Below are 25,864 nucleotides of genomic sequence, written 5' to 3'. Positions count from 1 at the left end.
TGTATCTTAGACCCAGTTGTTAGGCTCACGGTTCCTGCCATGCATATTCACAGATCCAAAGGCCTTCAGTATCACATCATCCCCGTTTGGTGAAGGACTTGTTGGAGTGAAGCAAACACTTCTATGAAATGACATCTAATTAGTTTATCAATTTCCTTGTCTCCAGCCCTTTTATTTCCTCTGCAAAACAGAGAAAACCTAGATGAAAAGCAGCAAGGTAAGCCCTGGCCGTCTCTGATAAATCACCACAAAAGACAACACAAACTGCTCTAAATTCGGAAAAATCAGCATACAGGCAGTACAAGAATTTCTAGCAAACATTACTTATCAAAACCGTAAACTTGGAAAAGGAGTGAACCAGTCTATTTGCTTTAAAATTATATTTCTACCACAATTAGTGGCATTATAGATTGCGTTGTGTCAGAAGCACAAAATATCTACATCAAAGTCTATAAAATAGGCCCAGTGTGTGGCTCTTATTGCAATTGAACATAATGATCAGGGGAGAGCGCGGACGCAGTCCCCCACTACCACAAATTATGCAGTCGAGATTCCCACATTTGGGGAATTCGCACAGGTCAGCACAACCGAAGTGCAATGGCTGAGCCTCGCCCTGGGTGAACCACCTTCATGATCATGGTATCTCCCCTGTCAGGTAAGTATGAGTTGGATGCATTGGAGACAGGCTCTTGTATCTTAGACCCAGTTGTTAGGCTCACGGTGCCTGCCATGCATATTCACAGATCCAAAGGCCTTCAGTATCACATCATCCCCTTTTGGTGAAGAACTTGTTGGAGTGAAGCAAACACATCCATGAAATGACATCTAATTAGTTTACCAATTTCCTTGTCTCCAGCCCTTTTATTTCCTCTGCAAAACAGAGAAAACCTAGATGAAAAGCAGCAAGGTAAGCCCTGGCCGTCTCTGATAAATCACCACAAAAGACAACACAAACTGCTCTAAATTCGGAAAAATCAGCATACAGGCAGTACAAGAATTTCTAGCAAACATTACTTATCAAAACAGCAAACTTGGAACAGGAGTGAACCCGTTTATTTGCTGTAAAATTATACTTGAACCACAATCAGTGGCATTATAGATGCATTGTGTCTGGAGCACAAAATATTTACATCAAAGTCTATAAAATAAGCCCAGTGTGGGGCTCTTATTGCAATTGAACATAATGATAAGGGGAGAGCGCGGACGCAGTCCCCCACTACCACAAATTATGCAGTCGAGATTCCCACATTTGGGAAATTCGCACAGGTCAGCACAACCGAAGTGCAATGGCTGAGCCTCGCCCTGGGTGAACCACCTTCATGATCATGGTATCTCCCCTGCCAGGTAAGTATGAGTTGGATGCATTGGAGACAGGCTCTTGTATCTTAGACCCAGTTGTTAGGCTCACGGTGCCTGCCATGCATATTCACAGATCCAAAGGCCTTCAGTATCACATCATCCCCGTTTGGTGAAGGACTTGTTGGAGTGAAGCAAACACTTCTATGAAATGACATCTAATTAGTTTATGAATTTCCTTGTCTCCAGCCCTTTTATTTCCTCTGCAAAACAGAGAAAACCTAGATGAAAAGCAACAAGGTAAGCCCTGGCCGTCTCTGATAAATCACCACAAAAGACAACACAAACTGCTCTAAATTCGGAAAAATCAGCATACAGGCAGTACAAGAATTTCTAGCAAACATTACTTATCAAAACAGTTTACTTGGAACAGGAGTGAACCAGTCTATTTGCATTAAAATTATATTTCTACCACAATTAGTGGCATTATAGATTGCATTGGGTCAGAAGCACAAAATATCTACATCAAAGTCTATAAAATAGGCGCAGTGTGGGGCTCTTATTGCATTGAACATAATGATCAGGGGAGAGCGCGGACTCAGTCCCCCACTACCACAAATTATGCAGTCGAGATTCCCACATTTGGGGAATTCGCACGGGTCAGCACAACCGAAGTGCAATGGCTGAGCCTCGCCCTGGGTGAACCACCTTCATGATCATGGTATCTCCCCTGCCAGGTAAGTATGAGTTGGATGCATTGGAGACAGGCTCTTATATCTTAGACCCAGTTGTTAGGCTCACGGTGCCTGCCATGCATATTCACAGATCCAAAGGCCTTCAGTATCACATCATCCCCTTTTGGTGAAGGACTTGTTGGAGTGAAGCAAACACTTCCATGAAATGACATCTAATTAGTTTATCAATTTCCTTGTCTCCAGCCCTTTTATTTCCTCTGCAAAACAGAGAAAACCTAGATGAAAAGCAGCAAGGTAAGCCCTGGCCGTCTCTGATAAATCACCACAAAAGACAACACAAACTGCTCTAAATTCGGAAAAATCAGCATACAGGCAGTACAAGAATTTCTAGCAAACATTACTTATCAAAACCGTAAACTTGGAAAAGGAGTGAACCAGTCTATTTGCTTTAAAATTATATTTCTACCACAATTAGTGGCATTATAGATTGCGTTGTGTCAGAAGCACAAAATATCTACATCAAAGTATATAAAATAGGCCCAGTGTGGGGCTCTTATTGCAATTGAACATAATGATCAGGGGAGAGCGCGGACGCAGTCCCCCACTACCACGAATTATGCAGTCGAGATTCCCACATTTGGGGAATTCGCACAGGTCAGCACAACCGAAGTGCAATGGCTGAGCCTCGCCCTGGGTGAACCACCTTCATGATCATGGTATCTCCCCTGCCAGGTAAGTATGAGTTGGATGCATTGGAGACAGGCTCTTGTATCTTAGACCCAGTTGTTAGGCTCACGGTGCCTGCCATGCATATTCACAGATCCAAAGGCCTTCAGTATCACATCATCCCCGTTTGGTGAAGGACTTGTTGGAGTGAAGCAAACACTTCTATGAAATGACATCTAATTAGTTTATCAATTTCCTTGTCTCCAGCCCTTTTATTTCCTCTGCAAAACAGAGAAAACCTAGATGAAAAGCAGCAAGGTAAGCCCTGGCCGTCTCTGATAAATCACCACAAAAGACAACACAAACTGCTCTAAATTCGGAAAATCAGCATACAGGCAGTACAAGAATTTCTAGCAAACATTACTTATCAAAACCGTAAACTTGGAAAAGGAGTGAACCAGTCTATTTGCTTTAAAATTATATTTCTACCACAATTAGTGGCATTATAGATTGCGTTGTGTCAGAAGCACAAAATATCTACATCAAAGTCTATAAAATAGGCCCAGTGTGGGGCTCTTATTGCAATTGAACATAATGATCAGGGGAGAGCGCGTACGCAGTCCCCCACTACCACAAATTATGCAGTCGAGATTCCCACATTTGGGGAATTCGCACGGGTCAGAACAACCGAAGTGCAATGGCTGAGCCTCGCCCTGGGTGAACCACCTTCATGATCATGGTATCTCCCCTGCCAGGTAAGTATGAGTTGGATGCATTGGAGACAGGCTCTTGTATCTTAGACCCAGTTGTTAGGCTCACGGTGCCTGCTATGCATATTCACAGATCCAAAGGCCTTCAGTATCACATCATCCCCTTTTGGTGAAGGACTTGTTGGAGTGAAGCAAACACTTCTATGAAATGACATCTAATTAGTTTATCAATTTCCTTGTCTCAAGCCCTTTTATTTCCTCTGCAAAACAGAGAAAACCTAGATGAAAAGCAGCAAGGTAAGCCCTGGCCGTCTCTGATAAATCACCACAAAAGACAACACAAACTGCTCTAAATTCGGAATAATCAGTATACAGGCAGTACAAGAATTTCTAGCAAACATTACTTATCAAAACAGCAAACTTGGAACAGGAGTGAACCCGTTTATTTGCTGTAAAATTATATTTCTACCACAATTAGTGGCATTATAGATGCATTGTGTCTGGAGCACAAAATATCTACATCAAAGTCTATAAACTAGGCCCAGTGTGGGACTCTTATTGCAATTGAACATAATGATCAGGGGAGAGCGCGGACGCAGTCCCCCACTACCACAAATTATGCAGTCGAGATTCCCACATTTGGGGAATTCGCACAGGTCAGCACAACCGAAGTGCAATGGCTGAGCCTCGCCCTGGGTGAACCACCTTCATGATCATGGTATCTCCCCTGCCAGGTAAGTATGAGTTGGATGCATTGGAGACAGGCTCTTGTATCTTAGACCCAGTTGTTAGGCTCACGGTGCCTGCCATGCATATTCACAGATCCAAAGGCCTTCAGTATCACATCATCCCCGTTTGGTGAAGGACTTGTTGGAGTGAAGCAAACAATTCTATGAAATGACATCTAATTAGTTTATCAATTTCCTTGTCTCCAGCCCTTTTATTTCCTCTGCAAAACAGAGAAAACCTAGATGAAAAGCAACAAGGTAAGCCCTGGCCGTCTCTGATGAATCACCACAAAAGACAACACAAACTGCTCTAAATTCGGAAAAATCAGCATACAGGCAGTACAAGAATTTCTAGCAAACATTACTTATTAAAACAGTAAACTTGGAACAGGAGTGAATTAGTCTATTTGCTTTAAAATTATATTTCTACAACAATTAGTGGCATTAAAAATTGCATTGTGACAGAAGCACAAAATATCTACATCAAAGTCGATAAATTAGGCCCAGTGTGGGGCTCTTATTGCATAGAACATAATGATCTGGGGAGAGCGCGGACGCAGTCCCCCACTACCACAAATTATGCAGTCGAGATTCCCACATTTGGGGAATTCGCACAGGTCAGCACAACCGAAGTGCAATGGCTGAGCCTCGCCCTGGGTGAACCACCTTCATGATCATGGTATCTCCCCTGCCAGGTAAGTATGAGTTGGATGCATTGGAGACAGGCTCTTGTATCTTAGACCCAGTTGTTAGGCTCACGGTGCCTGCCATGCATATTCACAGATCCAAAGGCCTTCAGTATCACATCATCCCCGTTTGGTGAAGGACTTGTTGGAGTGAAGCAAACACTTCTATGAAATGACATCTAATTAGTTTATCAATTTCCTTGTCTCCAGCCCTTTTATTTCCTCTGCAAAACAGAGAAAACCTAGATGAAAAGCAGCAAGGTAAGCCCTGGCCGTCTCTGATAAATCAACACAAAAGACAACACAAACTGCTCTAAATTCGGAAAAATCAGCATACAGGCAGTACAAGAATTTCTAGCAAACATTACTTATCAAAACAGCAAACTTGGAACAGGAGTGAACCCGTTTATTTGCTGTAAAAATTATACTTGAACCACAATCAGTGGCATTATAGATGCATTGTGTCTGGAGCACAAAATATCTACATCAAAGTCTATAAACTAGGCCCAGTGTGGGACTCTTATTGCAATTGAACATAATGATCAGGGGAGAGCGCGGACGCAGTCCCCCACTACCACAAATTATGCAGTCGAGATTCCCACATTTGGGGAATTCGCACAGGTCAGCACAACCGAAGTGCAATGGCTGAGCCTCGCCCTGGGTGAACCACCTTCATGATCATGGTATCTCCCCTGCCAGGTAAGTATGAGTTGGATGCATTGGAGACAGGCTCTTGTATCTTAGACCCAGTTGTTAGGCTCACGGTGCCTGCCATGCATATTCACAGATCCAAAGGCCTTCAGTATCACATCATCCCTTTTTGGTGAAGGACTTGTTGGAGTGAAGCAAACACTTCTATGAAATGACATCTAATTAGTTTATCGATTTCCTTGTCTCCAGCCCTTTTATTTCCTCTGCAAAACAGAGAAAACCTAGATGAAAAGCAGCAAGGTAAGCCCTGGCCGTCTCTGATAAATCACCACAAAAGACAACACAAACTGCTCTAAATTCGGAAAAATCAGCATACAGGCAGTACAAGAATTTCTAGCAAACATTACTTATCAAAACAGTTTACTTGGAACAGGAGTGAACCAGTCTATTTGCATTAAAATTATATTTCTACCACAATTAGTGGCACTATAGATTGCATTGGGTCAGAAGCACAAAATATCTACATCAAAGTCTATAAAATAGGCGCAGTGTGGGGCTCTTATTGCATTGAACATAATGATCAGGGGAGAGCGCGGACGCAGTCCCCCACTACCACAAATTATGCAGTCGAGATTCCCACATTTGGGGAATTCGCACGGGTCAGCACAACCGAAGTGCAATGGCTGAGCCTCGCCCTGGGTGAACCACCTTCATGATCATGGTATCTCCCCTGCCAGGTAAGTATGAGTTGGATGCATTGGAGACAGGCTCTTGTATCTTAGACCCAGTTGTTAGGCTCACGGTGCCTGCCATGCATATTCACAGATCCAAAGGCCTTCAGTATCACATCATCCCCGTTTGGTGAAGGACTTGTTGGAGTGAAGCAAACACTTCTATGAAATGACATCTAATTAGTTTATCAATTTCCTTGTCTCCAGCCCTTTTATTTCCTCTGCAAAACAGAGAAAACCTAGATGAAAAGCAGCAAGGTAAGCCCTGGCCGTCTCTGATAAATCACCACAAAAGACAACACAAACTGCTCTAAATTCGGAAAAATCAGCATACAGGCAGTACAAGAATTTCTAGCAAACATTACTTATCAAAACCGTAAACTTGGAAAAGGAGTGAACCAGTCTATTTGCTTTAAAATTATATTTCTACCACAATTAGTGGCATTATAGATTGCGTTGTGTCAGAAGCACAAAATATCTACATCAAAGTCTATAAAATAGGCCCAGTGTGGGGCTCTTATTGCAATTGAACATAATGATCAGGGGAGAGCGCGGACGCAGTCCCCCACTACCACAAATTATGCAGTCGAGATTCCCACATTTGGGGAATTCGCACAGGTCAGCACAACCGAAGTGCAATGGCTGAGCCTCGCCCTGGGTGAACCACCTTCATGATCATGGTATCTCCCCTGCCAGGTAAGTATGAGTTGGATGCATTGGAGACAGGCTCTTGTATCTTAGACCCAGTTGTTAGGCTCATGGTGCCTGCCATGCATATTTACAGAATCCAAAGGCCTTCAGTATCACATCATCCCCTTTTGGTGAAGAACTTGTTGGAGTGAAGCAAACACATCCATGAAATGACATCTAATTAGTTTACCAATTTCCTTGTCTCCAGCCCTTTTATTTCCTCTGCAAAACAGAGAAAACCTAGATGAAAAGCAGCAAGGTAAGCCCTGGCCGTCTCTGATAAATCACCACAAAAGACAACACAAACTGCTCTAAATTCGGAATAATCAGTATACAGGCAGTACAAGAATTTCTAGCAAACATTACTTATCAAAACAGCAAACTTGGAACAGGAGTGAACCCGTTTATTTGCTGTAAAATTATATTTCTACCACAATTAGTGGCATTATAGATGCATTGTGTCTGGAGCACAAAATATCTACATCAAAGTCTATAAACTAGGCCCAGTGTGGGACTCTTATTGCAATTGAACATAATGATCAGGGGAGAGCGCGGACGCAGTCCCCCATTACCACAAATTATGCAGTCGAGATTCCCACATTTGGGGAATTCGCACAGGTCAGCACAACCGAAGTGCAATGGCTGAGCCTCGCCCTGGGTGAACCACCTTCATGATCATGGTATCTCCCCTGTCAGGTAAGTATGAGTTGGATGCATTGGAGACAGGCTCTTGTATCTTAGACCCAGTTGTTAGGCTCACGGTGCCTGCCATGCATATTCACAGATCCAAAGGCCTTCAGTATCACATCATCCCCTTTTGGTGAAGGACTTGTTGGAGTGAAGCAAACACTTCTATGAAATAACATCTAATTAGTTTATCGATTTCCTTGTCTCCAGCCCTTTTATTTCCTCTGCAAAACAGAGAAAACCTAGATGAAAAGCAGCAAGGTAAGCCCTGGCCGTCTCTGATAAATCACCACAAAAGACAACACAAACTGCTCTAAATTCGGAAAAATCAGCATACAGGCAGTACAATAATTTCTAGCAAACATTACTTATCAAAACAGCAAACTTGGAACAGGAGTGAACCCGTTTATTTGCTGTAAAAATTATACTTGAACCACAATCAGTGGCATTATAGATGCATTGTGTCTGGAGCACAAAATATCTACATCAAAGTCTATAAAATAAGCCCAGTGTGGGGCTCTTATTGCAATTGAACATAATGATAAGGGGAGAGCGCGGACGCAGTCCCCCACTACCACAAATTATGCAGTCGAGATTCCCACATTTGGGGAATTCGCACAGGTCAGCACAACCGAAGTGCAATGGCTGAGCCTCGCCCTGGGTGAACCACCTTCATGATCATGGTATCTCCCCTGCCAGGTAAGTATGAGTTGGATGCATTGGAGACAGGCTCTTGTATCTTAGACCCAGTTGTTAGGCTCACGGTGCCTGCCATGCATATTCACAGATCCAAAGGCCTTCAGTATCACATCATCCCCGTTTGGTGAAGGACTTGTTGGAGTGAAGCAAACACTTCTATGAAATGACATCTAATTAGTTTATCAATTTCCTTGTCTCCAGCCCTTTTATTTCCTCTGCAAAACAGAGAAAACCTAGATGAAAAGCAGCAAGGTAAGCCCTGGCCGTCTCTGATAAATCACCACAAAAGACAACACAAACTGCTCTAAATTCGGAAAAATCAGCATACAGGCAGTACAAGAATTTCTAGCAAACATTACTTATCAAAACCGTAAACTTGGAAAAGGAGTGAACCAGTCTATTTGCTTTAAAATTATATTTCTACCACAATTAGTGGCATTATAGATTGCGTTGTGTCAGAAGCACAAAATATCTACATCAAAGTCTATAAAATAGGCCCAGTGTGGGGCTCTTATTGCAATTGAACATAATGATCAGGGGAGAGCGCGGACGCAGTCCCCCACTACCACAAATTATGCAGTCGAGATTCCCACATTTGGGGAATTCGCACAGGTCAGCACAACCGAAGTGCAATGGCTGAGCCTCGCCCTGGGTGAACCACCTTCATGATCATGGTATCTCCCCTGTCAGGTAAGTATGAGTTGGATGCATTGGAGACAGGCTCTTGTATCTTAGACCCAGTTGTTAGGCTCACGGTGCCTGCCATGCATATTCACAGATCCAAAGGCCTTCAGTATCACATCATCCCCGTTTGGTGAAGGACTTGTTGGAGTGAAGCAAACACTTCTATGAAATGACATCTAATTAGTTTATCAATTTCCTTGTCTCCAGCCCTTTTATTTCCTCTGCAAAACAGAGAAAACCTAGATGAAAAGCAGCAAGGTAAGCCCTGGCCGTCTCTGATAAATCACCACAAAAGACAACACAAACTGCTCTAAATTCGGAAAAATCAGCATACAGGCAGTACAAGAATTTCTAGCAAACATTACTTATCAAAACCGTAAACTTGGAAAAGGAGTGAACCAGTCTATTTGCTTTAAAATTATATTTCTACCACAATTATAGGCATTATAGATTGCGTTGTGTCAGAAGCACAAAATATATACATTAAAGTCTATAAAATAGGCCCAGTGTGGGGCTCTTATTGCAATTGAACATAATGATCAGGGGAGAGCGCGGACGCAGTCCCCCACTACCACAAATTATGCAGTCGAGATTCCCACATTTGGGGAATTCGCACGGGTCAGCACAACCGAAGTGCAATGGCTGAGCCTCGCCCTGGGTGAACCACCTTCATGATCATGGTATCTCCCCTGCCAGGTAAGTATGAGAGGGATGCATTGGAGACAAGCTCTTGTATCTTAGACCCAGTTGTTAGGCTCACGGTGCCTGCTATGCATATTCACAGATCCAAAGGCCTTCAGTATCACATCATCCCCTTTTGGTGAAGGACTTGTTGGAGTGAAGCAAACACTTCTATGAAATGACATCTAATTAGTTTATCAATTTCCTTGTCTCAAGCCCTTTTATTTCCTCTGCAAAACAGAGAAAACCTAGATGAAAAGCAGCAAGGTAAGCCCTGGCCGTCTCTGATAAATCACCACAAAAGACAACACAAACTGCTCTAAATTCGGAATAATCAGTATACAGGCAGTACAAGAATTTCTAGCAAACATTACTTATCAAAACAGCAAACTTGGAACAGGAGTGAACCCGTTTATTTGCTGTAAAATTATATTTCTACCACAATTAGTGGCATTATAGATGCATTGTGTCTGGAGCACAAAATATCTACATCAAAGTCTATAAACTAGGCCCAGTGTGGGACTCTTATTGCAATTGAACATAATGATCAGGGGAGAGCGCGGACGCAGTCCCCCACTACCACAAATTATGCAGTCGAGATTCCCACATTTGGGGAATTCGCACAGGTCAGCACAACCGAAGTGCAATGGCTGAGCCTCGCCCTGGGTGAACCACCTTCATGATCATGGTATCTCCCCTGTCAGGTAAGTATGAGTTGGATGCATTGGAGACAGGCTCTTGTATCTTAGACCCAGTTGTTAGGCTCACGGTGCCTGCCATGCATATTCACAGATCCAAAGGCCTTCAGTATCACATCATCCCCTTTTGGTGAAGGACTTGTTGGAGTGAAGCAAACACTTCTATGAAATGACATCTAATTAGTTTATCAATTTCCTTGTCTCAAGCCCTTTTATTTCCTCTGCAAAACAGAGAAAACCTAGATGAAAAGCAGCAAGGTAAGCCCTGGCCGTCTCTGATAAATCACCACAAAAGACAACACAAACTGCTCTAAATTCGGAATAATCAGTATACAGGCAGTACAAGAATTTCTAGCAAACATTACTTATCAAAACAGCAAACTTGGAACAGGAGTGAACCCGTTTATTTGCTGTAAAATTATATTTCTACCACAATTAGTGGCATTATAGATGCATTGTGTCAGGAGCACAAAATATCTACATCAAAGTCTATAAACTAGGCCCAGTGTGGGACTCTTATTGCAATTGAACATAATGATCAGGGGAGAGCGCGGACGCAGTCCCCCACTACCACAAATTATGCAGTCGAGATTCCCACATTTGGGGAATTCGCACAGGTCAGCACAACCGAAGTGCAATGGCTGAGCCTCGCCCTGGGTGAACCACCTTCATGATCATGGTATCTCCCCTGTCAGGTAAGTATGAGTTGGATGCATTGGAGACAGGCTCTTGTATCTTAGACCCAGTTGTTAGGCTCACGGTGCCTGCCATGCATATTCACAGATCCAAAGGCCTTCAGTATCACATCATCCCCTTTTGGTGAAGGACTTGTTGGAGTGAAGCAAACACTTCTATGAAATGACATCTAATTAGTTTATCGATTTCCTTGTCTCCAGCCCTTTTATTTCCTCTGCAAAACAGAGAAAACCTAGATGAAAAGCAGCAAGGTAAGCCCTGGCCGTCTCTGATAAATCACCACAAAAGACAACACAAACTGCTCTAAATTCGGAAAAATCAGTATACAGGCAGTACAATAATTTCTAGCAAACATTACTTATCAAAACAGCAAACTTGGAACAGGAGTGAACCCGTTTATTTGCTGTAAAAATTATACTTGAACCACAATCAGTGGCATTATAGATGCATTGTTTCTGGAGCACAAAATATCTACATCAAAGTCTATAAAATAAGCCCAGTGTGGGGCTCTTATTGCAATTGAACATAATGATAAGGGGAGAGCGCGGACGCAGTCCCCCACTACCACAAATTATGCAGTCGAGATTCCCACATTTGGGGAATTCGCACAGGTCAGCACAACCGAAGTGCAATGGCTGAGCCTCGCCCTGGGTGAACCACCTTCATGATCATGGTATCTCCCCTGCCAGGTAAGTATGAGTTGGATGCATTGGAGACAGGCTCTTGTATCTTAGACCCAGTTGTTAGGCTCACGGTGCCTGCCATGCATATTCACAGATCCAAAGGCCTTCAGTATCACATCATCCCCGTTTGGTGAAGGACTTGTTGGAGTGAAGCAAACACTTCTATGAAATGACATCTAATTAGTTTATCAATTTCCTTGTCTCCAGCCCTTTTATTTCCTCTGCAAAACAGAGAAAACCTAGATTAAAAGCAGCAAGGTAAGCCCTGGCCGTCTCTGATAAATCACCACAAAAGACAACACAAACTGCTCTAAATTCGGAAAAATCAGCATACAGGCAGTACAAGAATTTCTAGCAAACATTACTTATCAAAACCGTAAACTTGGAAAAGGAGTGAACCAGTCTATTTGCTTTAAAATTATATTTCTACCACAATTAGTGGCATTATAGATTGCGTTGTGTCAGAAGCACAAAATATCTACATCAAAGTCTATAAAATAGGCCCAGTGTGGGGCTCTTATTGCAATTGAACATAATGATCAGGGGAGAGCGCGGACGCAGTCCCCCACTACCACAAATTATGCAGTCGAGATTCCCACATTTGGGGAATTCGCACAGGTCAGCACAACCGAAGTGCAATGGCTGAGCCTCGCCCTGGGTGAACCACCTTCATGATCATGGTATCTCCCCTGTCAGGTAAGTATGAGTTGGATGCATTGGAGACAGGCTCTTGTATCTTAGACCCAGTTGTTAGGCTCACGGTGCCTGCCATGCATATTCACAGATCCAAAGGCCTTCAGTATCACATCATCCCCTTTTGGTGAAGGACTTGTTGGAGTGAAGCAAACACTTCTATGAAATGACATCTAATTAGTTTATCGATTTCCTTGTCTCCAGCCCTTTTATTTCCTCTGCAAAACAGAGAAAACCTAGATGAAAAGCAGCAAGGTAAGCCCTGGCCGTCTCTGATAAATCACCACAAAAGACAACACAAACTGCTCTAAATTCGGAAAAATCAGCATACAGGCAGTACAATAATTTCTAGCAAACATTACTTATCAAAACAGCAAACTTGGAACAGGAGTGAACCCGTTTATTTGCTGTAAAAATTATACTTGAACCACAATCAGTGGCATTATAGATGCATTGTGTCTGGAGCACAAAATATCTACATCAAAGTCTATAAAATAAGCCCAGTGTGGGGCTCTTATTGCAATTGAACATAATGATAAGGGGAGAGCGCGGACGCAGTCCCCCACTACCACAAATTATGCAGTCGAGATTCCCACATTTGGGGAATTCGCACAGGTCAGCACAACCGAAGTGCAATGGCTGAGCCTCGCCCTGGGTGAACCACCTTCATGATCATGGTATCTCCCCTGCCAGGTAAGTATGAGTTGGATGCATTGGAGACAGGCTCTTGTATCTTAGACCCAGTTGTTAGGCTCACGGTGCCTGCCATGCATATTCACAGATCCAAAGGCCTTCAGTATCACATCATCCCCGTTTGGTGAAGGACTTGTTGGAGTGAAGCAAACACTTCTATGAAATGACATCTAATTAGTTTATCAATTTCCTTGTCTCCAGCCCTTTTATTTCCTCTGCAAAACAGAGAAAACCTAGATGAAAAGCAACAAGGTAAGCCCTGGCCGTCTCTGATGAATCACCACAAAAGACAACACAAACTGCACTAAATTCGGAAAATCAGCATACAGGCAGTACAAGAATTTCTAGCAAACATTACTTATCAAAACAGTAAACTTGGAACAGGAGTGAACCAGTCTATTTGCTTTAAAATTATATTTCTACAACAATTAGTGGCATTAAAAATTGCATTGTGACAGAAGCACAAAATATCTACATCAAAGTCGATAAATTAGGCCCAGTGTGGGGCTCTTATTGCAATTGAACATAATGATCAGGGGAGAGCGCGGACGCAGTCCCCCACTACCACAAATTATGCAGTCGAGATTCCCACATTTGGGGAATTCGCACGGGTCAGCACAACCGAAGTGCAATGGCTGAGCCTCGCCCTGGGTGAACCACCTTCATGATCATGGTATCTCCCCTGCCAGGTAAGTATGAGTTGGATGCATTGGAGACAGGCTCTTGTATCTTAGACCCAGTTGTTAGGCTCATGGTGCCTGCCATGCATATTTACAGAATCCAAAGGCCTTCAGTATCACATCATCCCCTTTTGGTGAAGAACTTGTTGGAGTGAAGCAAACACATCCATGAAATGACATCTAATTAGTTTACCAATTTCCTTGTCTCCAGCCCTTTTATTTCCTCTGCAAAACAGAGAAAACCTAGATGAAAAGCAGCAAGGTAAGCCCTGGCCGTCTCTGATAAATCACCACAAAAGACAACACAAACTGCTCTAAATTCGGAAAAATCAGCATACAGGCAGTACAATAATTTCTAGCAAACATTACTTATCAAAACAGCAAACTTGGAACAGGAGTGAACCCGTTTATTTGCTGTAAAATTATACTTGAACCACAATCAGTGGCATTATAGATGCATTGTGTCTGGAGCACAAAATATTTACATCAAAGTCTATAAAATAAGCCCAGTGTGGGGCTCTTATTGCAATTGAACATAATGATAAGGGGAGAGCGCGGACGCAGTCCCCCACTACCACAAATTATGCAGTCGAGATTCCCACATTTGGGGAATTCGCACAGGTCAGCACAACCGAAGTGCAATGGCTGAGCCTCGCCCTGGGTGAACCACCTTCATGATCATGGTATCTCCCCTGCCAGGTAAGTATGAGTTGGATGCATTGGAGACAGGCTCTTGTATCTTAGACCCAGTTGTTAGGCTCACGGTGCCTGCCATGCATATTCACAGATCCAAAGGCCTTCAGTATCACATCATCCCCGTTTGGTGAAGGACTTGTTGGAGTGAAGCAAACACTTCTATGAAATGACATCTAATTAGTTTATCAATTTCCTTGTCTCCAGCCCTTTTATTTCCTCTGCAAAACAGAGAAAACCTAGATGAAAAGCAACAAGGTAAGCCCTGGCCGTCTCTGATAAATCACCACAAAAGACAACACAAACTGCTCTAAATTCGGAAAAATCAGCATACAGGCAGTACAATAATTTCTAGCAAACATTACTTATCAAAACAGTTTACTTGGAACAGGAGTGAACCAGTCTATTTGCATTAAAATTATATTTCTACCACAATTAGTGGCACTATAGATTGCATTGGGTCAGAAGCACAAAATATCTACATCAAAGTCTATAAAATAGGCGCAGTGTGGGGCTCTTATTGCATTGAACATAATGATCAGGGGAGAGCGCGGACGCAGTCCCCCACTACCACAAATTATGCAGTCGAGATTCCCACATTTGGGGAATTCGCACAGGTCAGCACAACCGAAGTGCAATGGCTGAGCCTCGCCCTGGGTGAACCACCTTCATGATCATGGTATCTCCCCTGCCAGGTAAGTATGAGTTGGATGCATTGGAGACAGGCTCTTGTATCTTAGACCCAGTTGTTAGGCTCACGGTGCCTGCCATGCATATTCACAGATCCAAAGGCCTTCAGTATCACATCATCCCCTTTTGGTGAAGGACTTGTTGGAGTGAAGCAAACACTTCTATGAAATGACATCTAATTAGTTTATCGATTTCCTTGTCTCCAGCCCTTTTATTTCCTCTGCAAAACAGAGAAAACCTAGATGAAAAGCAGCAAGGTAAGCCCTGGCCGTCTCTGATAAATCACCACAAAAGACAACACAAACTGCTCTAAATTCGGAAAAATCAGCATACAGGCAGTACAATAATTTCTAGCAAACATTACTTATCAAAACAGCAAACTTGGAACAGGAGTGAACCCGTTTATTTGCTGTAAAAATTATACTTGAACCACAATCAGTGGCTTTATAGATGCATTGTGTCTGGAGCACAAAATATTTACATCAAAGTCTATAAAATAAGCCCAGTGAGGGGCTCTTATTGCAATTGAACATAATGATAAGGGGAGAGCGCGGACGCAGTCCCCCACTACCACAAATTATGCAGTCGAGATTCCCACATTTGGGGGATTCGCACAGGTTAGCACAACCGAAGTGCAATGGCTGAGCCTCGCCCTGGGTGAACCACCTTCATGATCATGGTATCTCCCCTGCCAGGTAAGTATGAGTTGGATGCATTGGAGACAGGCTCTTGTATCTTAGACCCAGTTGTTAGGCTCACAGTGCCTGCCATGCATATTCACAGATCCAAAGGCCTTCAGTATCACATCATCCCCTTTTGGTGAAGGACTTGTTGGAGTGAAGCAAACACTTCTTTGAAATGACATCTAATTAGTTTATCAATTTCCTTGTCTCAAGCCCTTTTATTTCCTCTGCAAAACAGAGAAAACCTAGATGAAAAGCAGCAAGGTAAGCCCTGGCCGTCTCTGATAAATCACCACAAAAGACAACACAAACTGCTCTAAATTCGGAATAATCAGCATACAGGCAGTACAAGAATTTCTAGCAAACATTACTTATCAAAACAGCAAACTTGGAACAGGAGTGAACCCGTTTATTTGCTATAAAATTATATTTCTACCACAATTAGTGGCATTATAGATGCATTGTGTCTGGAGCACAAAATATCTACATCAAAGTCTATAAAATAGGCCCAGTGTGGGACTCTTATTGCAATTGAACATAATGATCAGGGGAGAGCGCGGACGCAGTCCCCCACTACCACAAATTATGCAGTCGAGATTCCCACATTTGGGGAATTCGCACAGGTCAGCACAACCGAAGTGCAATGGCTGAGCCTCGCCCTGGGTGAACCACCTTCATGATCATGGTATCTCCCCTGCCAGGTAAGTATGAGTTGGATGCATTGGAGACAGGCTCTTGTATCTTAGACCCAGTTGTTAGGCTCACGGTGCCTGCCATGCATATTCACAGATCCAAAGGCCTTCAGTATCACATCATCCCCTTTTGGTGAAGGACTTGTTGGAGTGAAGCAAACACTTCTATGAAATGACATCTAATTAGTTTATCGATTTCCTTGTCTCCAGCCCTTTTATTTCCTCTGCAAAACAGAGAAAACCTAGATGAAAAGCAGCAAGGTAAGCCCTGGCCGTCTCTGATAAATCACCACAAAAGACAACACAAACTGCTCTAAATTCGGAAAAATCAGCATACAGGCAGTACAATAATTTCTAGCAAACATTACTTATCAAAACAGCAAACTTGGAACAGGAGTGAACCCGTTTATTTGCTGTAAAAATTATACTTGAACCACAATCAGTGGCTTTATAGATGCATTGTGTCTGGAGCACAAAATATTTACATCAAAGTCTATAAAATAAGCCCAGTGAGGGGCTCTTATTGCAATTGAACATAATGATAAGGGGAGAGCGCGGACGCAGTCCCCCACTACCACAAATTATGCAGTCGAGATTCCCACATTTGGGGGATTCGCACAGGTTAGCACAACCGAAGTGCAATGGCTGAGCCTCGCCCTGGGTGAACCACCTTCATGATCATGGTATCTCCCCTGCCAGGTAAGTATGAGTTGGATGCATTGGAGACAGGCTCTTGTATCTTAGACCCAGTTGTTAGGCTCACAGTGCCTGCCATGCATATTCACAGATCCAAAGGCCTTCAGTATCACATCATCCCCTTTTGGTGAAGGACTTGTTGGAGTGAAGCAAACACTTCTTTGAAATGACATCTAATTAGTTTATCAATTTCCTTGTCTCAAGCCCTTTTATTTCCTCTGCAAAACAGAGAAAACCTAGATGAAAAGCAGCAAGGTAAGCCCTGGCCGTCTCTGATAAATCACCACAAAAGACAACACAAACTGCTCTAAATTCGGAATAATCAGCATACAGGCAGTACAAGAATTTCTAGCAAACATTACTTATCAAAACAGCAAACTTGGAACAGGAGTGAACCCGTTTATTTGCTGTAAAATTATATTTCTACCACAATTAGTGGCATTATAGATGCATTGTGTCTGGAGCACAAAATATCTACATCAAAGTCTATAAAATAGGCCCAGTGTGAGACTCTTATTGCAATTGAACATAATGATCAGGGGAGAGCGCGGACGCAGTCCCCCACTACCACAAATTATGCAGTCGAGACTCCCACATTTGGGGAATTCGCACAGGTCAGCACAACCGAAGTGCAATGGCTGAGCCTCGCCCTGGGTGAACCACCTTCATGATCATGGTATCTCCCCTGGCAGGTAAGTATGAATTGGATGCATTGGAGACAGGCTCTTGTATCTTAGACCCAGTTGTTAGGCTCACGGTGCCTGCCATGCATATTTACAGAATCCAAAGGCCTTCAGTATCACATCATCCCCTTTTGGTGAAGAACTTGTTGGAGTGAAGCAAACACATCCATGAAATGACATCTAATTAGTTTACCAATTTCCTTGTCTCCAGCCCTTTTATTTCCTCTGCAAAACAGAGAAAACCTAGATGAAAAGCAGCAAGGTAAGCCCTGGCCGTCTCTGATAAATCACCACAAAAGACAACACAAACTGCTCTAAATTCGGAAAAATCAGCATACAGGCAGTACAATAATTTCTAGCAAATATTACTTATCAAAACAGCAAACTTGGAACAGGAGTGAACCCGTTTATTTGCTGTAAAATTATACTTGAACCACAATCAGTGACATTATAGATGCATTGCGTCTGGAGCACAAAATATTTACATCAAAGTCTATAAAATAAGCCCAGTGTGGGGCTCTTATTGCAATTGAACATAATGATAAGGGGAGAGCGCGGACGCAGTCCCCCACTACCACAAATTATGCAGTCGAGATTCCCACATTTGGGGAATTCGCACAGGTCAGCACAACCGAAGTGCAATGGCTGAGCCTCGCCCTGGGTGAACCACCTTCATGATCATGGTATCTCCCCTGCCAGGTAAGTATGAGTTGGATGCATTGGAGACAGGCTCTTGTATCTTAGACCCAGTAGTTAGGCTCACGGTGCCTGCCATGCAAATTCACAGATCCAAAGGCCTTCAGTATCACATCATCCCCGTTTGGTGAAGGACTTGTTGGAGTGAAGCAAACACTTCTATGAAATGACATCTAATTAGTTTATGAATTTCCTTGTCTCCAGCCCTTTTATTTCCTCTGCAAAACAGAGAAAACCTAGATGAAAAGCAACAAGGTAAGCCCTGGCCGTCTCTGATAAATCACCACAAAAGACAACACAAACTGCTCTAAATTCGGAAAAATCAGCATACAGGCAGTACAAGAATTTCTAGCAAACATTACTTATCAAAACAGTTTACTTGGAACAGGAGTGAACCAGTCTATTTGCATTAAAATTATATTTCTACCACAATTAGTGGCATTATAGATTGCGTTGTGTCAGAAGCACAAAATATCTACATCAAAGTATATAAAATAGGCCCAGTGTGGGGCTCTTATTGCAATTGAACATAATGATCAGGGGAGAGCGCGGACGCAGTCCCCCACTACCACAAATTATGCAGTCGAGATTCCCACATTTGGGGAATTCGCACAGGTCAGCACAACCGAAGTGCAATGGCTGAGCCTCGCCCTGGGTGAACCACCTTCATGATCATGGTATCTCCCCTGCCAGGTAAGTATGAGTTGGATGCATTGGAGACAGGCTCTTGTATCTTAGACCCAGTTGTTAGGCTCACGGTGCCTGCCATGCATATTCACAGATCCAAAGGCCTTCAGTATCACATCATCCCCTTTTGGTGAAGGACTTGTTGGAGTGAAGCAAACACTTCTATGAAATGACATCTAATTAGTTTATCGATTTCCTTGTCTCCAGCCCTTTTATTTCCTCTGCAAAACAGAGAAAACCTAGATGAAAAGCAGCAAGGTAAGCCCTGGCCGTCTCTGATAAATCACCACAAAAGACAACACAAACTGCTCTAAATTCGGAAAAATCAGCATACAGGCAGTACAATAATTTCTAGCAAACATTACTTATCAAAACAGCAAACTTGGAACAGGAGTGAACCCGTTTATTTGCTGTAAAAATTATACTTGAACCACAATCAGTGGCTTTATAGATGCATTGTGTCTGGAGCACAAAATATTTACATCAAAGTCTATAAAATAAGCCCAGTGAGGGGCTCTTATTGCAATTGAACATAATGATAAGGGGAGAGCGCGGACGCAGTCCCCCACTACCACAAATTATGCAGTCGAGATTCCCACATTTGGGGGATTCGCACAGGTTAGCACAACCGAAGTGCAATGGCTGAGCCTCGCCCTGGGTGAACCACCTTCATGATCATGGTATCTCCCCTGCCAGGTAAGTATGAGTTGGATGCATTGGAGACAGGCTCTTGTATCTTAGACCCAGTTGTTAGGCTCACAGTGCCTGCCATGCATATTCACAGATCCAAAGGCCTTCAGTATCACATCATCCCCTTTTGGTGAAGGACTTGTTGGAGTGAAGCAAACACTTCTTTGAAATGACATCTAATTAGTTTATCAATTTCCTTGTCTCAAGCCCTTTTATTTCCTCTGCAAAACAGAGAAAACCTAGATGAAAAGCAGCAAGGTAAGCCCTGGCCGTCTCTGATAAATCACCACAAAAGACAACACAAACTGCTCTAAATTCGGAATAATCAGCATACAGGCAGTACAAGAATTTCTAGCAAACATTACTTATCAAAACAGCAAACTTGGAACAGGAGTGAACCCGTTTATTTGCTATAAAATTATATTTCTACCACAATTAGTGGCATTATAGATGCATTGTGTCTGGAGCACAAAATATCTACATCAAAGTCTATAAAATAGGCCCAGTGTGGGACTCTTATTGCAATTGAACATAATGATCAGGGGAGAGCGCGGACGCAGTCCCCCACTACCACAAATTATGCAGTCGAGATTCCCACATTTGGGGAATTCGCACAGGTCAGCACAACCGAAGTGCAATGGCTGAGCCTCGCCCTGGGTGAACCACCTTCATGATCATGGTATCTCCCCTGCCAGGTAAGTATGAGTTGGATGCATTGGAGACAGGCTCTTGTATCTTAGACCCAGTTGTTAGGCTCACGGTGCCTGCCATGCATATTCACAGATCCAAAGGCCTTCAGTATCACATCATCCCCTTTTGGTGAAGGACTTGTTGGAGTGAAGCAAACACTTCTATGAAATGACATCTAATTAGTTTATCGATTTCCTTGTCTCCAGCCCTTTTATTTCCTCTGCAAAACAGAGAAAACCTAGATGAAAAGCAGCAAGGTAAGCCCTGGCCGTCTCTGATAAATCACCACAAAAGACAACACAAACTGCTCTAAATTCGGAAAAATCAGCATACAGGCAGTACAATAATTTCTAGCAAACATTACTTATCAAAACAGCAAACTTGGAACAGGAGTGAACCCGTTTATTTGCTGTAAAAATTATACTTGAACCACAATCAGTGGCTTTATAGATGCATTGTGTCTGGAGCACAAAATATTTACATCAAAGTCTATAAAATAAGCCCAGTGAGGGGCTCTTATTGCAATTGAACATAATGATAAGGGGAGAGCGCGGACGCAGTCCCCCACTACCACAAATTATGCAGTCGAGATTCCCACATTTGGGGGATTCGCACAGGTTAGCACAACCGAAGTGCAATGGCTGAGCCTCGCCCTGGGTGAACCACCTTCATGATCATGGTATCTCCCCTGCCAGGTAAGTATGAGTTGGATGCATTGGAGACAGGCTCTTGTATCTTAGACCCAGTTGTTAGGCTCACAGTGCCTGCCATGCATATTCACAGATCCAAAGGCCTTCAGTATCACATCATCCCCTTTTGGTGAAGGACTTGTTGGAGTGAAGCAAACACTTCTTTGAAATGACATCTAATTAGTTTATCAATTTCCTTGTCTCAAGCCCTTTTATTTCCTCTGCAAAACAGAGAAAACCTAGATGAAAAGCAGCAAGGTAAGCCCTGGCCGTCTCTGATAAATCACCACAAAAGACAACACAAACTGCTCTAAATTCGGAATAATCAGCATACAGGCAGTACAAGAATTTCTAGCAAACATTACTTATCAAAACAGCAAACTTGGAACAGGAGTGAACCCGTTTATTTGCTGTAAAATTATATTTCTACCACAATTAGTGGCATTATAGATGCATTGTGTCTGGAGCACAAAATATCTACATCAAAGTCTATAAAATAGGCCCAGTGTGAGACTCTTATTGCAATTGAACATAATGATCAGGGGAGAGCGCGGACGCAGTCCCCCACTACCACAAATTATGCAGTCGAGACTCCCACATTTGGGGAATTCGCACAGGTCAGCACAACCGAAGTGCAATGGCTGAGCCTCGCCCTGGGTGAACCACCTTCATGATCATGGTATCTCCCCTGGCAGGTAAGTATGAATTGGATGCATTGGAGACAGGCTCTTGTATCTTAGACCCAGTTGTTAGGCTCACGGTGCCTGCCATGCATATTTACAGAATCCAAAGGCCTTCAGTATCACATCATCCCCTTTTGGTGAAGAACTTGTTGGAGTGAAGCAAACACATCCATGAAATGACATCTAATTAGTTTACCAATTTCCTTGTCTCCAGCCCTTTTATTTCCTCTGCAAAACAGAGAAAACCTAGATGAAAAGCAGCAAGGTAAGCCCTGGCCGTCTCTGATAAATCACCACAAAAGACAACACAAACTGCTCTAAATTCGGAAAAATCAGCATACAGGCAGTACAATAATTTCTAGCAAATATTACTTATCAAAACAGCAAACTTGGAACAGGAGTGAACCCGTTTATTTGCTGTAAAATTATACTTGAACCACAATCAGTGACATTATAGATGCATTGCGTCTGGAGCACAAAATATTTACATCAAAGTCTATAAAATAAGCCCAGTGTGGGGCTCTTATTGCAATTGAACATAATGATAAGGGGAGAGCGCGGACGCAGTCCCCCACTACCACAAATTATGCAGTCGAGATTCCCACATTTGGGGAATTCGCACAGGTCAGCACAACCGAAGTGCAATGGCTGAGCCTCGCCCTGGGTGAACCACCTTCATGATCATGGTATCTCCCCTGCCAGGTAAGTATGAGTTGGATGCATTGGAGACAGGCTCTTGTATCTTAGACCCAGTAGTTAGGCTCACGGTGCCTGCCATGCAAATTCACAGATCCAAAGGCCTTCAGTATCACATCATCCCCGTTTGGTGAAGGACTTGTTGGAGTGAAGCAAACACTTCTATGAAATGACATCTAATTAGTTTATGAATTTCCTTGTCTCCAGCCCTTTTATTTCCTCTGCAAAACAGAGAAAACCTAGATGAAAAGCAACAAGGTAAGCCCTGGCCGTCTCTGATAAATCACCACAAAAGACAACACAAACTGCTCTAAATTCGGAAAAATCAGCATACAGGCAGTACAAGAATTTCTAGCAAACATTACTTATCAAAACAGTTTACTTGGAACAGGAGTGAACCAGTCTATTTGCATTAAAATTATATTTCTACCACAATTAGTGGCATTATAGATTGCGTTGTGTCAGAAGCACAAAATATCTACATCAAAGTATATAAAATAGGCCCAGTGTGGGGCTCTTATTGCAATTGAACATAATGATCAGGGGAGAGCGCGGACGCAGTCCCCCACTACCACAAATTATGCAGTCGAGATTCCCACATTTGGGGAATTCGCACGGGTCAGCACAACCGAAGTGCAATGGCTGAGCCTCGCCCCGGGTGAACCACCTTCATGATCATGGTATCTCCCCTGCCAGGTAAGTATGAGTTGGATGCATTGGAGACAGGCTCTTGTATCTTAGACCCAGTTGTTAGGCTCATGGTGCCTGCCATGCATATTTACAGAATCCAAAGGCCTTCAGTATCACATCATCCCCTTTTGGTGAAGAACTTGTTGGAGTGAAGCAAACACATCCATGAAATGACATCTAATTAGTTTACCAATTTCCTTGTCTCCAGCCCTTTTATTTCCTCTGCAAAACAGAGAAAACCTAGATGAAAAGCAGCAAGGTAAGCCCTGGCCGTCTCTGATAAATCACCACAAAAGACAACACAAACTGCTCTAAATTCGGAAAAATCAGCATACAGGCAGTACAATAATTTCTAGCAAACATTACTTATCAAAACAGCAAACTTGGAACAGGAGTCAACCCGTTTATTTGCTGTAAAATTATACTTGAACCACAATCAGTGGCATTATAGATGCATTGTGTCTGGAGCACAAAATATTTACATCAAAGTCTATAAAATAAGCCCAGTGTGGGGCTCTTATTGCAATTGAACATAATGATAAGGGGAGAGCGCGGACGCAGTCCCCCACTACCACAAATTATGCAGTCGAGATTCCCACATTTGGGGAATTCGCACAGGTCAGCACAACCGAAGTGCAATGGCTGAGCCTCGCCCTGGGTGAACCACCTTCATGATCATGGTATCTCCCCTGCCAGGTAAGTATGAGTTGGATGCATTGGAGACAGGCTCTTGTATCTTAGACCCAGTTGTTAGGCTCACGGTGCCTGCCATGCATATTCACAGATCCAAAGGCCTTCAGTATCACATCATCCCCGTTTGGTGAAGGACTTGTTGGAGTGAAGCAAACACTTCTATGAAATGACATCTTATTAGTTTATGAATTTCCTTGTCTCCAGCCCTTTTATTTCCTCTGCAAAACAGAGAAAACCTAGATGAAAAGCAACAAGGTAAGCCCTGGCCGTCTCTGATAAATCACCAAAAAAGACAACACAAACTGCTCTAAATTCGGAAAAATCAGCATACAGGCAGTACAAGAATTTCTAGCAAACATTACTTATCAAAACCGTAAACTTGGAAAAGGAGTGAACCAGTCTATTTGCTTTAAAATTATATTTCTACCACAATTAGTGGCATTATAGATTGCGTTGTGTCAGAAGCACAAAATATCTACATCAAAGTATATAAAATAGGCCCAGTGTGGGGCTCTTATTGCAATTGAACATAATGATCAGGGGAGAGCGCGGACGCAGTCCCCCACTACCACAAATTATGCAGTCGAGATTCCCACATTTGGGGAATTCGCACGGGTCAGCACAACCGAAGTGCAATGGCTGAGCCTCGCCCTGGGTGAACCACCTTCATGATCATGGTATCTCCCCTGCCAGGTAAGTATGAGTTGGATGCATTGGAGACAGGCTCTTGTATCTTAGACCCAGTTGTTAGGCTCACGGTGACTGCCATGCATATTCACAGATCCAAAGGCCTTCAGTATCACATCATCCCCTTTTGGTGAATGACTTGTTGGAGTGAAGCAAACACTTCTATGAAATTACATCTAATTAGTTTATCAATTTCCTTGTCTCAAGCCCTTTTATTTCCTCTGCAAAACAGAGAAAACCTAGATGAAAAGCAGCAAGGTAAGCCCTGGCCGTCTCTGATAAATCACCACAAAAGACAACACTAACTGCTCTAAATTCGGAATAATCAGCATACAGGCAGTACAAGAATTTCTAGCAAACATTACTTATCAAAAGAGCAAACTTGGAACAGGAGTGAACCCGTTTATTTGCTGTAAAATTATATTTCTACCACAATTAGTGGCATTATAGATGCATTGTGTCTGGAGCACAAAATATCTACATCAAAGTCTATAAAATAGGCCCAGTGTGGGACTCTTATTGCAATTGAACATAATGATCAGGGGATAGCGCGGACGCAGTCCCCCACTACCACAAATTATGCAGTCGAGATTCCCACATTTGGGGAATTCGCACAGGTCAGCACAACCGAAGTGCAATGGCTGAGCCTCGCCCTGGGTGAACCACCTTCATGATCATGGTATCTCCCCTGTCAGGTATGTATGAGCTGGATGCATTGGAGACAGGCTCTTGTATCTTAGACCCAGTTGTTAGGCTCACGGTGCCTGCCATGCATATTCACAGAATCCAAAGGCCTTCAGTATCACATCATCCCCTTTTGGTGAAGGACTTGTTGGAGTGAAGCAAACACTTCTATGAAATGACATCTAATTAGTTTATCGATTTCCTTGTCTCCAGCCCTTTTATTTCCTCTGCAAAACAGAGAAAACCTAGATGAAAAGCAGCAAGGTAAGCCCTGGCCGTCTCTGATAAATCACCACAAAAGACAACACAAACTGCTCTAAATTCGGAAAAATCAGCATACAGGCAGTACAAGAATTTCTAGCAAACATTACTTATCAAAACAGCAAACTTGGAAC

General features: G+C 43.0%; 37 non-coding genes across 37 annotated transcripts; all 37 read right to left on the bottom strand.

Annotated features, from left to right (window-relative positions):
- Positions 1-499: 499 nt before the first annotated feature.
- On the bottom strand, positions 500-663 carry LOC133963998 (U1 spliceosomal RNA). Its single transcript, XR_009923473.1, has one exon. It is a non-coding gene; the product is annotated as a U1 spliceosomal RNA (small nuclear RNA).
- Positions 664-1,188: 525 nt separating this feature from the next.
- Positions 1,189-1,352, bottom strand: LOC133963308 (U1 spliceosomal RNA). Its single transcript, XR_009922813.1, has one exon. It is a non-coding gene; the product is annotated as a U1 spliceosomal RNA (small nuclear RNA).
- A 525-nt stretch (positions 1,353-1,877) lies between these two features.
- Positions 1,878-2,041, bottom strand: LOC133963945 (U1 spliceosomal RNA). The gene has a single exon (XR_009923423.1). It is a non-coding gene; the product is annotated as a U1 spliceosomal RNA (small nuclear RNA).
- A 526-nt stretch (positions 2,042-2,567) lies between these two features.
- LOC133963966 (U1 spliceosomal RNA) lies at positions 2,568-2,731 on the bottom strand. The gene has a single exon (XR_009923443.1). It is a non-coding gene; the product is annotated as a U1 spliceosomal RNA (small nuclear RNA).
- A 525-nt stretch (positions 2,732-3,256) lies between these two features.
- LOC133963909 (U1 spliceosomal RNA) lies at positions 3,257-3,420 on the bottom strand. The gene has a single exon (XR_009923387.1). It is a non-coding gene; the product is annotated as a U1 spliceosomal RNA (small nuclear RNA).
- A 525-nt stretch (positions 3,421-3,945) lies between these two features.
- Positions 3,946-4,109, bottom strand: LOC133963576 (U1 spliceosomal RNA). The gene has a single exon (XR_009923071.1). It is a non-coding gene; the product is annotated as a U1 spliceosomal RNA (small nuclear RNA).
- A 525-nt stretch (positions 4,110-4,634) lies between these two features.
- On the bottom strand, positions 4,635-4,798 carry LOC133963912 (U1 spliceosomal RNA). Its single transcript, XR_009923390.1, has one exon. It is a non-coding gene; the product is annotated as a U1 spliceosomal RNA (small nuclear RNA).
- Positions 4,799-5,324: 526 nt separating this feature from the next.
- On the bottom strand, positions 5,325-5,488 carry LOC133963565 (U1 spliceosomal RNA). The gene has a single exon (XR_009923060.1). It is a non-coding gene; the product is annotated as a U1 spliceosomal RNA (small nuclear RNA).
- A 525-nt stretch (positions 5,489-6,013) lies between these two features.
- Positions 6,014-6,177, bottom strand: LOC133963783 (U1 spliceosomal RNA). The gene has a single exon (XR_009923266.1). It is a non-coding gene; the product is annotated as a U1 spliceosomal RNA (small nuclear RNA).
- Positions 6,178-6,703: 526 nt separating this feature from the next.
- Positions 6,704-6,867, bottom strand: LOC133963553 (U1 spliceosomal RNA). The gene has a single exon (XR_009923049.1). It is a non-coding gene; the product is annotated as a U1 spliceosomal RNA (small nuclear RNA).
- Positions 6,868-7,393: 526 nt separating this feature from the next.
- LOC133964036 (U1 spliceosomal RNA) lies at positions 7,394-7,557 on the bottom strand. Its single transcript, XR_009923510.1, has one exon. It is a non-coding gene; the product is annotated as a U1 spliceosomal RNA (small nuclear RNA).
- A 526-nt stretch (positions 7,558-8,083) lies between these two features.
- On the bottom strand, positions 8,084-8,247 carry LOC133963040 (U1 spliceosomal RNA). The gene has a single exon (XR_009922580.1). It is a non-coding gene; the product is annotated as a U1 spliceosomal RNA (small nuclear RNA).
- Positions 8,248-8,773: 526 nt separating this feature from the next.
- Positions 8,774-8,937, bottom strand: LOC133963997 (U1 spliceosomal RNA). The gene has a single exon (XR_009923472.1). It is a non-coding gene; the product is annotated as a U1 spliceosomal RNA (small nuclear RNA).
- Positions 8,938-9,463: 526 nt separating this feature from the next.
- Positions 9,464-9,627, bottom strand: LOC133963663 (U1 spliceosomal RNA). Its single transcript, XR_009923154.1, has one exon. It is a non-coding gene; the product is annotated as a U1 spliceosomal RNA (small nuclear RNA).
- Positions 9,628-10,152: 525 nt separating this feature from the next.
- On the bottom strand, positions 10,153-10,316 carry LOC133963995 (U1 spliceosomal RNA). The gene has a single exon (XR_009923470.1). It is a non-coding gene; the product is annotated as a U1 spliceosomal RNA (small nuclear RNA).
- A 525-nt stretch (positions 10,317-10,841) lies between these two features.
- On the bottom strand, positions 10,842-11,005 carry LOC133963993 (U1 spliceosomal RNA). The gene has a single exon (XR_009923469.1). It is a non-coding gene; the product is annotated as a U1 spliceosomal RNA (small nuclear RNA).
- Positions 11,006-11,531: 526 nt separating this feature from the next.
- On the bottom strand, positions 11,532-11,695 carry LOC133963028 (U1 spliceosomal RNA). The gene has a single exon (XR_009922569.1). It is a non-coding gene; the product is annotated as a U1 spliceosomal RNA (small nuclear RNA).
- A 526-nt stretch (positions 11,696-12,221) lies between these two features.
- LOC133963992 (U1 spliceosomal RNA) lies at positions 12,222-12,385 on the bottom strand. The gene has a single exon (XR_009923468.1). It is a non-coding gene; the product is annotated as a U1 spliceosomal RNA (small nuclear RNA).
- A 526-nt stretch (positions 12,386-12,911) lies between these two features.
- On the bottom strand, positions 12,912-13,075 carry LOC133963017 (U1 spliceosomal RNA). Its single transcript, XR_009922564.1, has one exon. It is a non-coding gene; the product is annotated as a U1 spliceosomal RNA (small nuclear RNA).
- A 525-nt stretch (positions 13,076-13,600) lies between these two features.
- LOC133963546 (U1 spliceosomal RNA) lies at positions 13,601-13,764 on the bottom strand. The gene has a single exon (XR_009923043.1). It is a non-coding gene; the product is annotated as a U1 spliceosomal RNA (small nuclear RNA).
- A 526-nt stretch (positions 13,765-14,290) lies between these two features.
- LOC133963005 (U1 spliceosomal RNA) lies at positions 14,291-14,454 on the bottom strand. The gene has a single exon (XR_009922554.1). It is a non-coding gene; the product is annotated as a U1 spliceosomal RNA (small nuclear RNA).
- Positions 14,455-14,979: 525 nt separating this feature from the next.
- LOC133963540 (U1 spliceosomal RNA) lies at positions 14,980-15,143 on the bottom strand. Its single transcript, XR_009923037.1, has one exon. It is a non-coding gene; the product is annotated as a U1 spliceosomal RNA (small nuclear RNA).
- A 526-nt stretch (positions 15,144-15,669) lies between these two features.
- On the bottom strand, positions 15,670-15,833 carry LOC133963920 (U1 spliceosomal RNA). The gene has a single exon (XR_009923398.1). It is a non-coding gene; the product is annotated as a U1 spliceosomal RNA (small nuclear RNA).
- Positions 15,834-16,358: 525 nt separating this feature from the next.
- On the bottom strand, positions 16,359-16,522 carry LOC133963528 (U1 spliceosomal RNA). The gene has a single exon (XR_009923026.1). It is a non-coding gene; the product is annotated as a U1 spliceosomal RNA (small nuclear RNA).
- A 526-nt stretch (positions 16,523-17,048) lies between these two features.
- On the bottom strand, positions 17,049-17,212 carry LOC133963919 (U1 spliceosomal RNA). The gene has a single exon (XR_009923397.1). It is a non-coding gene; the product is annotated as a U1 spliceosomal RNA (small nuclear RNA).
- A 525-nt stretch (positions 17,213-17,737) lies between these two features.
- Positions 17,738-17,901, bottom strand: LOC133964023 (U1 spliceosomal RNA). The gene has a single exon (XR_009923498.1). It is a non-coding gene; the product is annotated as a U1 spliceosomal RNA (small nuclear RNA).
- A 526-nt stretch (positions 17,902-18,427) lies between these two features.
- On the bottom strand, positions 18,428-18,591 carry LOC133962994 (U1 spliceosomal RNA). The gene has a single exon (XR_009922553.1). It is a non-coding gene; the product is annotated as a U1 spliceosomal RNA (small nuclear RNA).
- A 526-nt stretch (positions 18,592-19,117) lies between these two features.
- On the bottom strand, positions 19,118-19,281 carry LOC133963517 (U1 spliceosomal RNA). The gene has a single exon (XR_009923015.1). It is a non-coding gene; the product is annotated as a U1 spliceosomal RNA (small nuclear RNA).
- A 526-nt stretch (positions 19,282-19,807) lies between these two features.
- Positions 19,808-19,971, bottom strand: LOC133963918 (U1 spliceosomal RNA). Its single transcript, XR_009923396.1, has one exon. It is a non-coding gene; the product is annotated as a U1 spliceosomal RNA (small nuclear RNA).
- A 525-nt stretch (positions 19,972-20,496) lies between these two features.
- On the bottom strand, positions 20,497-20,660 carry LOC133963506 (U1 spliceosomal RNA). The gene has a single exon (XR_009923004.1). It is a non-coding gene; the product is annotated as a U1 spliceosomal RNA (small nuclear RNA).
- A 526-nt stretch (positions 20,661-21,186) lies between these two features.
- Positions 21,187-21,350, bottom strand: LOC133963917 (U1 spliceosomal RNA). The gene has a single exon (XR_009923395.1). It is a non-coding gene; the product is annotated as a U1 spliceosomal RNA (small nuclear RNA).
- A 525-nt stretch (positions 21,351-21,875) lies between these two features.
- Positions 21,876-22,039, bottom strand: LOC133964022 (U1 spliceosomal RNA). The gene has a single exon (XR_009923497.1). It is a non-coding gene; the product is annotated as a U1 spliceosomal RNA (small nuclear RNA).
- A 526-nt stretch (positions 22,040-22,565) lies between these two features.
- Positions 22,566-22,729, bottom strand: LOC133962982 (U1 spliceosomal RNA). Its single transcript, XR_009922542.1, has one exon. It is a non-coding gene; the product is annotated as a U1 spliceosomal RNA (small nuclear RNA).
- Positions 22,730-23,255: 526 nt separating this feature from the next.
- LOC133962770 (U1 spliceosomal RNA) lies at positions 23,256-23,419 on the bottom strand. Its single transcript, XR_009922343.1, has one exon. It is a non-coding gene; the product is annotated as a U1 spliceosomal RNA (small nuclear RNA).
- Positions 23,420-23,945: 526 nt separating this feature from the next.
- LOC133962970 (U1 spliceosomal RNA) lies at positions 23,946-24,109 on the bottom strand. Its single transcript, XR_009922532.1, has one exon. It is a non-coding gene; the product is annotated as a U1 spliceosomal RNA (small nuclear RNA).
- A 526-nt stretch (positions 24,110-24,635) lies between these two features.
- LOC133963429 (U1 spliceosomal RNA) lies at positions 24,636-24,799 on the bottom strand. Its single transcript, XR_009922931.1, has one exon. It is a non-coding gene; the product is annotated as a U1 spliceosomal RNA (small nuclear RNA).
- Positions 24,800-25,324: 525 nt separating this feature from the next.
- Positions 25,325-25,488, bottom strand: LOC133964037 (U1 spliceosomal RNA). The gene has a single exon (XR_009923511.1). It is a non-coding gene; the product is annotated as a U1 spliceosomal RNA (small nuclear RNA).
- Between the last annotated feature and the right edge of the window lie 376 nt (positions 25,489-25,864).

This window comes from Platichthys flesus, chromosome 10 (assembly GCF_949316205.1).
Source record: "Platichthys flesus chromosome 10, fPlaFle2.1, whole genome shotgun sequence".
Taxonomy (NCBI): domain Eukaryota; kingdom Metazoa; phylum Chordata; class Actinopteri; order Pleuronectiformes; family Pleuronectidae; genus Platichthys; species Platichthys flesus.
The sequence above is the reverse complement of the archived record's forward strand: the minus strand, read 5'-3'. Positions and strand labels throughout refer to the sequence as shown.